This window comes from Lepidothrix coronata, unplaced genomic scaffold (assembly GCF_001604755.1).
Source record: "Lepidothrix coronata isolate B3197 unplaced genomic scaffold, Lepidothrix_coronata-1.0 Scaffold93, whole genome shotgun sequence".
Lineage (NCBI taxonomy): Eukaryota > Metazoa > Chordata > Aves > Passeriformes > Pipridae > Lepidothrix > Lepidothrix coronata.
This window is the reverse complement of record NW_016690273.1, coordinates 2,554,965-2,563,954: the sequence shown is the minus strand read 5'-3', so window position 1 is coordinate 2,563,954 and position 8,990 is coordinate 2,554,965.

Here is an 8,990-nt window from a genome sequence, read left to right as displayed (position 1 = left end):
TGTTCAGGTGGAACTTCGCGGGCATCAGTTCCTGCCCATTGCCTCTTCTAGGAGCTCCCTTGCATTGCCAGCTCAAGGTCACCAGCACTGGTTCAGCCCTGGGTTTGCCCAGGACCTGACATCCTCCACAGCCCCTCCTGGGAAACCTGGTGTTCTCTAATCCCAGAGAGCTTGCTGGCACTTCTGTGCAACCTCCTGTTTCCTTGTTCCTGCCAACAGCCTGGCTGGGAACATGTGAGATCAGGTTTGCAATCAGATTCAGCAGGGCTGCTTTGTGACGGGCAATCACTGGGCTGTTGCTCACAGGTAGTGACAGACTCACCCATCCCGAATAATTTCCCTGTCTACCTTCCCACATGCCAGTTTGTGTCTCCACTTCAGCTGTGATCTCCCTGTAGGAGCTGACAGCAGCTCTCACCATCTGCAGGGTGGTGTGTTCCTCCTTGGCTGAGCCTTCCAGCACGGAGCTGCTGGAGCTGCGAGAGGAAACAGCAGCAACTAGGAAGCCTCAGGGGTTTATTTCCCCACAGGCTGTTCTGAGATGCCTGGAAATAAAAAGTGGGCTCTCAAGTGACCCGAGAGCAAAAGGATGATAAATGTTGGTGTCAGTCCAGGCTGGGGGATGAACAGCCCTGCTGAGAAGGACCTGGGGGTGTTGGTGGGTGAGAGGTTGGACATGACCCAGCCCAGAAACCCTCTGTGCCCTGGGCTGATCCCACAGCAGGGCAGGGGAAGATTCTTCCCCTCTGCCCCCTCAGGTGAGACCCCCTCTGCAGAGCTGCCTCCAGCCCTGGGGAACAACAGCACAAGGACATGGAGCTGCTGGAGAGAGTCCAGAGGAGACCCCGGAGATGCTGCCAGGGCTGGGGCCCCTCTGCTCTGGAGCCAGGCTGGGAGAGCTGGGGGGGTTCCCCTGGAGAAGAGAAGGCTCCAGGGAGAGCTGAGAGCCCCTTGCAGGGCCTAAAGGGGCTCCAGGAGAGCTGGAGAGGGACTGGGGACAAGGGCTGGAGGGACAGGACAAGGGGCAATAGCTCGGACATAAGGACTCCAACATTTGACGTTGACATGGAATGAGCTGTGGGCTCCTTCAATGAGCAACATTTCAGAGGTTTAATTTCAAAAACTCACTGAAATATCCCCAGAGCAAAATGTTCTTGTAAAGTTGAAATGGACCAGGCTCATTTTCACTTTTGGAACTTCTTTTGGGGGTTTTAGCTTAAGCATGTAAAAATAATTTAAAAACTCCCAAAGCAGACCAGAGGTTTGTAATTTTTAAATCAAAACCAGAACAAGACCATTTGGCTTCTGGACAGATTTGGAGAGATTATTCTGAACAGGAAACACTACACATATGTAGAAGTTCAGAGAAGATTCGTCCTCATCTGGGCTTGTGTTGGGGAGAACAGAATGATTTTCCAGCATCAGCTGAGACCATGCAGAGATTTCCTACTTGATTCACAGCAGATGAGAGAACTATCAGTGAAATATCCATGTCCTGGCTGTATTAAAGACACCAAACAAGGAACCAGCATTGCTGAATTACTTTGTCAGGGAGAAGAAAACCTCCTAGAGAGGAATATTGACAGAGTTTATAAACTCTGTCCTGACCTCACTCCTTCACATAAACCTGTAGGCTGAGTCAGGACAATAAATCTGCTGTGTCTCATTCAGGAAGGGAAATGATTATTCATCTCTCCATGATGAAAGGGGTTTTATCCTGAAGCCTGGTGATTTGCAGACCTTCCATGTAATGGGAAGGGATTTATACAGCAGTAATGTGGCTGTGCACTGGGATGTGTGGAACTTTCATGCATTCAAAAAGGCCTCCAGGTATTTGTGCTTTGTTACTGCCCATCAGAGGGAGGAAAAGAAGCAGGAAAAATGATCTTGGATGAGGCCTAGAAATCACAGATGGGCTGTGGATGAGGCATAGATCGATAAAGAGCTAGTCCTAGAGCTGAGAAAAGAGGGATTTCACATCAATCCACAATAACCAAACACAGGAGTGGACGATGGGAAGAGAAGCAGGATCTCCTTGGAGATTACCAATGTGGGTTAACTGATTAAAATATCTGTGCACCTTTTGCAAAGGTCCCTCCCAGGACCTTTGAGAAGCAGAAAATGGAAGATGTGTTCCCTCAGCCTGGCAAAGCTGAGGTTGGGCATGAGGACTCTTCCCACTCTGGACTCAGCCCTCCCTGGAGTGGAGAGGCAGAAGTTGGGTTAATTTTCTCCTTGACAGCAAGAACCAAGGACTTATTTATGATGGACAGCAGCTTAGTGGAGCCATGTTTGAACAGCCCTATAAAGAGAAGTGGTTTGAAAGCCCTGAATGAAAGCCAGTCAGTTTTTATATATTTTTTTAAAGCCTCATCAGGCTCTAAGCAGAGTTTGGCTTTGGTGCATGGCAGATGGCTCAGGAGATGTTTCTCTGCTCTATACATAGTAATTTTTGACCTAAATCTACTTTTACCTCTTCTACAGAAAGCACACGTAATTTTGCTGGTGTGGGAGATTTCCAGAGCGATTCCAGGACAGGTTTTCTGGGAAAGGAGTGGGGAAAGCCCACGACCCATCCCAGAGACCATACCAGGCTCTCTGCAGCAGAACCAGCAGCTTTTCCCTCCTGAGGACATGAGGGCAGCTGGGCTAAATTCACTGCACCACCTGAACCTTTTCCTGCACCACCTGAACCTTTTCCTGCACCACCCTGAAGTTTTGGGAGGCATCTCTAGGGTGCAGCTCCAGGCTGTGGAGCCTGGCTCACCGAAAATAGATTCCCAGAATGGTTTGGGTTGGAAGGGACCTTGAAGATCATCCAGTTCCAACCCTCTGCCATGAGCAGGGACACCTTCCACTCAACCAGGAGGCTCCAAGTCCCATCCAACCTGGCCTTGGACTTCTCCTGGAGTTGCTTTGCCCCTGTGTGCCCCCACAGCAAATGGTGACAGACATGTGAGATGTGACAGTGCCTTTGCTGTGGCCACAGAGAAGCTCAGAACAGCACCTGGCAAAATGTCTGCTTGGAAACAAGATACGTCTGGAGAAGCTGGACTCTGACTTCAGCGCAGCTGTAGCTGAGATGAGCCAATCCACAATCTCAGTCAGACCTTAAAACCTATTAAAACACAACATTCCTGCCTGCAAGCTCTGCCCTTTGGGCTGCTGCCTTCAGCCCTTTATTTCCAGAGCTGGTTGCTCACCCACAGTGCCATGAGGAGCCTCAGAGGTGGGACAGGACCTGCCTTCCTCAGGCACAGGTGATATTGGGGTTTATTTGAACCATCCATCCCCAAATCCCAAAGCAGGAGGGTGTTGCAGGGGGCCCCTGGGAGGGGATGAGGAGGGGTGGCCAAGCCAGCAGCTCTTTGCTCTCCCTCTGAAGGGTTTTATCCCCCTACTTTTCCCTGGGTTTTAAGGAAGGAGGAAGAAATGAAGTCATCAGGGATGCTGTAACACAGGAATCCTTTCAACGTGCTAATGCACTTGCATTAGCACTAATGGGCAGCACCACCAGCAGCTCCCGGGAGGAGGGAGCACACAGAATTCCACTAATGCTTCCTTAATCCAACCAGTCTTTAAAAGTGTAATGAAAAGAGCTCCTGTTTACACATAACCAGGCCATCATGGGGGTTCTCAGCCATCTTTGGGCTCTCTTGCTGTTCACTTCCCGCTGCTGAGACAGAGCTGAGGGTTCTTCCTTGCATCATGTTACCAAATCCCACTCTCAAAGTCAGAAATCACGAGGGTGTGCTGTTAAATAACCAGTTTGCCTGAGCTTGGTCTGATGCACTGAAACAACATTTGCAAAGTGCAAATCCCGCTGTCAGTTATGTAAGTGAATTATCCTTCCATATGCCAGACAGCAATTCTACAGTTAATTGATTTTAATCTAATCATTTGTAGCCAGTCACCAGTTTTAATCAGCCCTGCCCACCCCCAGCCCATCGCTTTGCATGAGCCATCTTTCCAGCAATTACTGGTTTTAATTATATGAAAGTCTGGTTATGTTTCATTAATTCTTGTCACATTAGCACAGCCCTCCATTTCCACATCCAGGGTCCAGCCACCTCGGCATCATGATCCGTTACAGACAGGAGCAGATCCTCGTTCCAGCTTCATTAGATTTTAAACACTAATCAGCAGCATTCAGAGGATGCAAAACATGGTTTTCCTCATCTCCTCTCCACAGCCAGAGCAAAACCACAGCCTGGCTCCAACACTGGGGACCTGGTGGCATCTGATGTGGGGGCATCTGAGCCAGGGCAGAGCCCAAAAAGTGTCTGCATTGCAAAATGCTTCATTTTTCCTTGAGGAAACTGCCAGGTGAGGGGGAATATCCCTCACTACTCTAATCCCAACCACCATTAAATGGGGGTGGGCAAAGGGAAAGGCACAAAACCTTGTGCTTTTTGGGGTGCAAACTCAGCTCTGAGTCCCTGTGCAACAAGCTGGATGGTCTCCCCTGGTGGTGGTGGGTGGTGGAGAGCAGGGGAAGGAGGAAGAGGAGGAGGAAGAAGGTGAGAACTGACCTCCAGCAGCATTTGAGAGGGCAAATTACATGTCCTGGACCCAGCAGTGCCTGCAAGGGAAGGCAAGAGCTTGGATTTGGTGTGAGGCTGGAGAAGTGATTTAATTGGGGTCAGTGGGATATCTCTGGCTAACGTTTGGAGTGTGAGCCGTGCCAGGGCAAGAGGCAGGAGAGATTCAATTCCCCTTGCTCAGCCCAGTCTGGCTGACTCCAGGGGCTCAGAAATGGGTTCCCAACATACAGGGTGCTCCCAGCCCAAACCATCCAATGATGATTCTGTGGCCCAAGCTGAGTGGACAGGGTATCCTTGTCATTAGGAAAAGATGGGTTTGGCCAGGAAAACTGGAAGCAGAGCCAGATTTTGAGTGACTGTGAAGTTCAGGGACTCATGGATATTTAGAGCTGTTGCTCTCATTTGAGCCCACTTCCAGGTCCCAGCTTTAAAATACCACAATACCATTGTGTTGCTGAAATGTGACTTCCCCAAAAAAGCAGGCACTGGATCCCAGATGCACAAGCAGCCAGGGCATGTACAGGAGACCTCGGCCCCTCCTTCGCCTCCACAGAGCTCCACACTCCCTCCCTGGATTCCAGCAGGGACACAACCCCACTGGCTGATGGTGTGGTCCAGGTAGATCCCCAGGGATCAGACCTGCCGCTACTTCTGCGGTGGGAAACCCCTTTCCTGCTCCTATCACTGCCCCAAGTGATGCTGACATGAGGCATCTTCCTGTGACACAGGTTTGAGGGATGAGCAAGGGAGGAATTTGGCTCTGAAAACACTTTAGCTCCAGCCTAACCATTTGTCTGGAGGAGTCACCCCAACCATGGCATCCAGTTTATTCCCATTTTAAAAAATACCTAATCAAAATGAAGGATTGCTCCATGTCTAGTTGGAGACAACAAAAAATCTTGCTAATAACATCAGGATATTTCCTTTTCCTAAAGCATCTTGGTGAGGATCCACTTGCTGCAGCCTACCTGGAGTTAGTGTGAGGAAAGGAGATGCCAGGGAGTCTCATCCTGCATGTCCCTGCATCCTTCCTGCCATCCTTCTGCTGATCCTGGAAGCACTGTGAGCTCTGGAAGTGTCCTGGTCGTAGGGCTGGAGGGTTTCTGTCCTGTCCTGTGATTCTGGACACACCTGGGCAACCCAGGGAGGGACAGAAACCCAGAAAAGGGATCCAATCCCTCCAAATTAGGAGATGTCACGTATGAATAATGTATAACCAGTGGAATGGGCTAACAAGGCTTTTATGAACAACTAATAAAGCAAACAGGAAAAATCTTCTTGTGTCTGAGGTAACAATGCCAGCATGAGCAAGGAATTGTGGCTCTGGGGACCACTTTGTGTTTAACTCTCGCTTTCACCATTTAGGCCAGTTTTATGAGGATATGAATTATTGAATCCAGGCAATTTTTCCCTGCTCTCCAACTAGAAATGCTGCTGAAGGCTTGTGGTAACGTTGGTACGACCACAGATCTTTGTGTGTGTGTATAAATGAGCTGAAGTGATCTATAGGAAAACTGGAATGATCTTAGTGCTGCTAATTGCACAGATTATCCAACTTTCCCAGCACCTTTACACATAACAGGAGCATTGTACACACATTTATTGTGCTATAGGTAAACATTGCATTAATTATTCAATTATAATGAATATAAGATTAAGGTTATCTGGCACAAGGTAAAACAGAGAGTCCTGAAGTGAGTGTTGATATTGGAGGCAGAATCTCAGCCATGAAGGAATTAGTGGGTGGAGCAAAGTGGGTAGCACAGAAACATCCTTTCCTTCCAGAGGGAGCTCTCTCCACATGCAAAGGAGAGTGTCTGCCGAGCCCAGGATGATTATGATGGCCCAGAGGGGCTCAGCAGGTTGGATTGAGAGAAAACTCAACCAAGGCCAGCTTGGACAGGGCTTGGAGCAAGCTGGTCTAGTGGAAGGCGTCCCTGCCCAAGGGGTCATCTTTAAGGTCCCTCCAACCCAAGCCAGTCTGTAATTCCATGATTCAGTGATTCCATGATCTTTGTTGCAGGGAATCCTGCACCTCTGGAGAGCAGCTGTTACAGGTGACGAGTGATGGAGACCCACCAGGTACGGGGCACATAGTGTTTGTGCAGGAGCAAAACCTCAGTGACTTTGGAGGCTTTGTGACACAAGAAAGCTCCACCAGTCTCCTTCCCTGACTGTCCCTGAATTCCCAGCTGTCCTGAAGCCACATGAGCCCGTTTTTAAAGCAGCACTGTTGGGAACCTGCTGAGGGTCTCTCCAGCACATGGATCTCCACCAACGGCATCCAGACCTTCAGCCCTGGGTGGGGTAGAGCAGAGGGAGGAGCAGCAGGACCCCAATCCCAGGTGCTCCAAGTGCAGGGGGCTGGATGGGTGGACAGCAGAGGGCCCTCGAGCCCTCAGCAAGGACAGGCCCAGCTGGGAGGATGCTCAGAGCCTTGGCCGAGCTGGGACGAGAGCGATGGTGCTAAATGGAATTTAATAGCTCGTTCCTGGAGGAAACGCCTTGTCTGGCACTGCCAAAAAGGTGTGGTGGGCTCAGGGACAGGTTTCCCCGCAGGCTCCACTTCTGCCTGGCTGCTTTGCTAAAGCTTTACTCAAAAACTGCCTGAGGGATTAAGTATTGTTTGGAGGTAAAAGGAGGAAGGAAGAAGGAAAGAAAGTGAAATAAGGAAAAGAAAGGGGAAAAGAAAGAGAAAGACAAAAAAAAAAGGAGAAGAACAAAAAGAAAATCGATAAAAACTATGAAGAAAAATAAAGAAAAGGATAAAGAAAAAGAAGATGAAAAAGAAAAAAAAAGAAAAAGAAGAAAAAGAAAAAAGAGAAAGAAAAAGGAAAAAGAAAAGGAAAAAAGAAAAATAAAAGGAAAAAAGAAAAAGAAAAAAAGAAAAAAACAGAAAGAGAAAAAAGAAAAATATGAAGAAAAAGAGCAAAAGAAAAATAAGAAAAATAAGAAAAAAGAAAAGGATAAGCAAAAAGAAGAAAAATAAAAGGATAAAGAAAAAAGAGGAAAAGAAAAATATGAAAAAAAATATGAAGAAAAAGCTAAAAAAAATGAAAAGAAAAGAGCAAAGGAAAAAGGCAAAGCTCCATTTCCTCAGGCAGAGCCCGCAGGGAGAGGTGCTGTGGGCGATGCAGTGCTGGGTCCTCCCCCTTCCATCCCAGGAATTTGTCATCAATCTGCCTTTGGCTCGAACCTGAGCAGGGGAAGGAGAATTCCCCCTCCCTCGGGATGGGTTGGGAAGAACCTGGACCGTTATTTTGATATTTCGAGTGGGAGTTGGGGGGGGATACCAGACTGGGCTTTTAATCCTTCCCACATTTCCCATTGGAAAAAAAAAAAAACCAAACCAGAGTTTTCCTCCCCTAATGCAGGACATGCCCCAGAGAAGCAGCGCTTGGTTCCCTGTGCAGACACTGGGAGGGATAACTCCCCTGGGATTCACATTTCCCTGGAGTCATCCACGTCCCTTGTGATCCTGGATCTTCATCTTCACCAGGTGAAGGTTCTGTCTTCAGATCCCATCTTTGTGTCCCATCTGTGCATTGAGGACAAGGAGACATCAGCATTTTTTGAATGGCAGTGGTTATTTAGGAACCCGAGGGAGGGGATTGGGAAGCCCGGATAGGAATTAGGCGCTTTTCCTTGGAGGCTTTTCAATGCTCAGGGATCTGTGGGGACCCAAGGCTCTGCCCTATTCCCTGTGCACATCCCAATCCCAAAACAGAGCTGTTCCATGTGCTGAGATCCCGCAGGTTTTTGCCATTTCCCGGGGCCACATCCCTGCCCCGGAGAGGTGAGAGGACGGCGGGGGGCGGGGGGAGAAGTTGAGGGTTATCTCCACCTTTGCAAAACATGGAAGGAAATTGTCAATACGCCCTCGCTCCTCGCCACCGCCGGCATTTATTGTGGGTCTTTGCCTTTCTCATTTATGTGTAAATAAGCCCTTTTCTCTCTGCCAACAGGCAGGTGCTGCAGGTCGCTCTGGGCACGGAGCTCACGCCGCAGCGAACCCCGAATGTGCAGATGGAGTTTGGGAGAACAAAGGGCTCCGAGAAAACCTCCTGTCTGGCTAATCCCACATGACCTGACATCATCCAGAGCGTGGAGAACAAGGTGTCAGCTGAGCACACCTATTAAATTGTGTCTGCTCCGTCATGAATTATGGATCTTTGCATTTCCATTTCTCCACTGCCGCCTGTTTGATGAAATTCTCCTCAGCTGATAAGGATTAAGGCACCTTCTTCAAAGCCCAGCGCCGAGGCAGCCCCGTGCTGAATAAAGCCGCGGGTGAGGGTGCTGCATTCCAGCATCGTTCTCTGAGGAGGGTGGGAGAACACAAACCGAGGGTGGGCACCCAAGTGCAAAGGGTTTAACAGAGCTGATGGGGGTGTTTTGTTCAGTGTACAAGCTTGGGGGGGGGGGGGGGGGGGGGGGGGGGGGGGG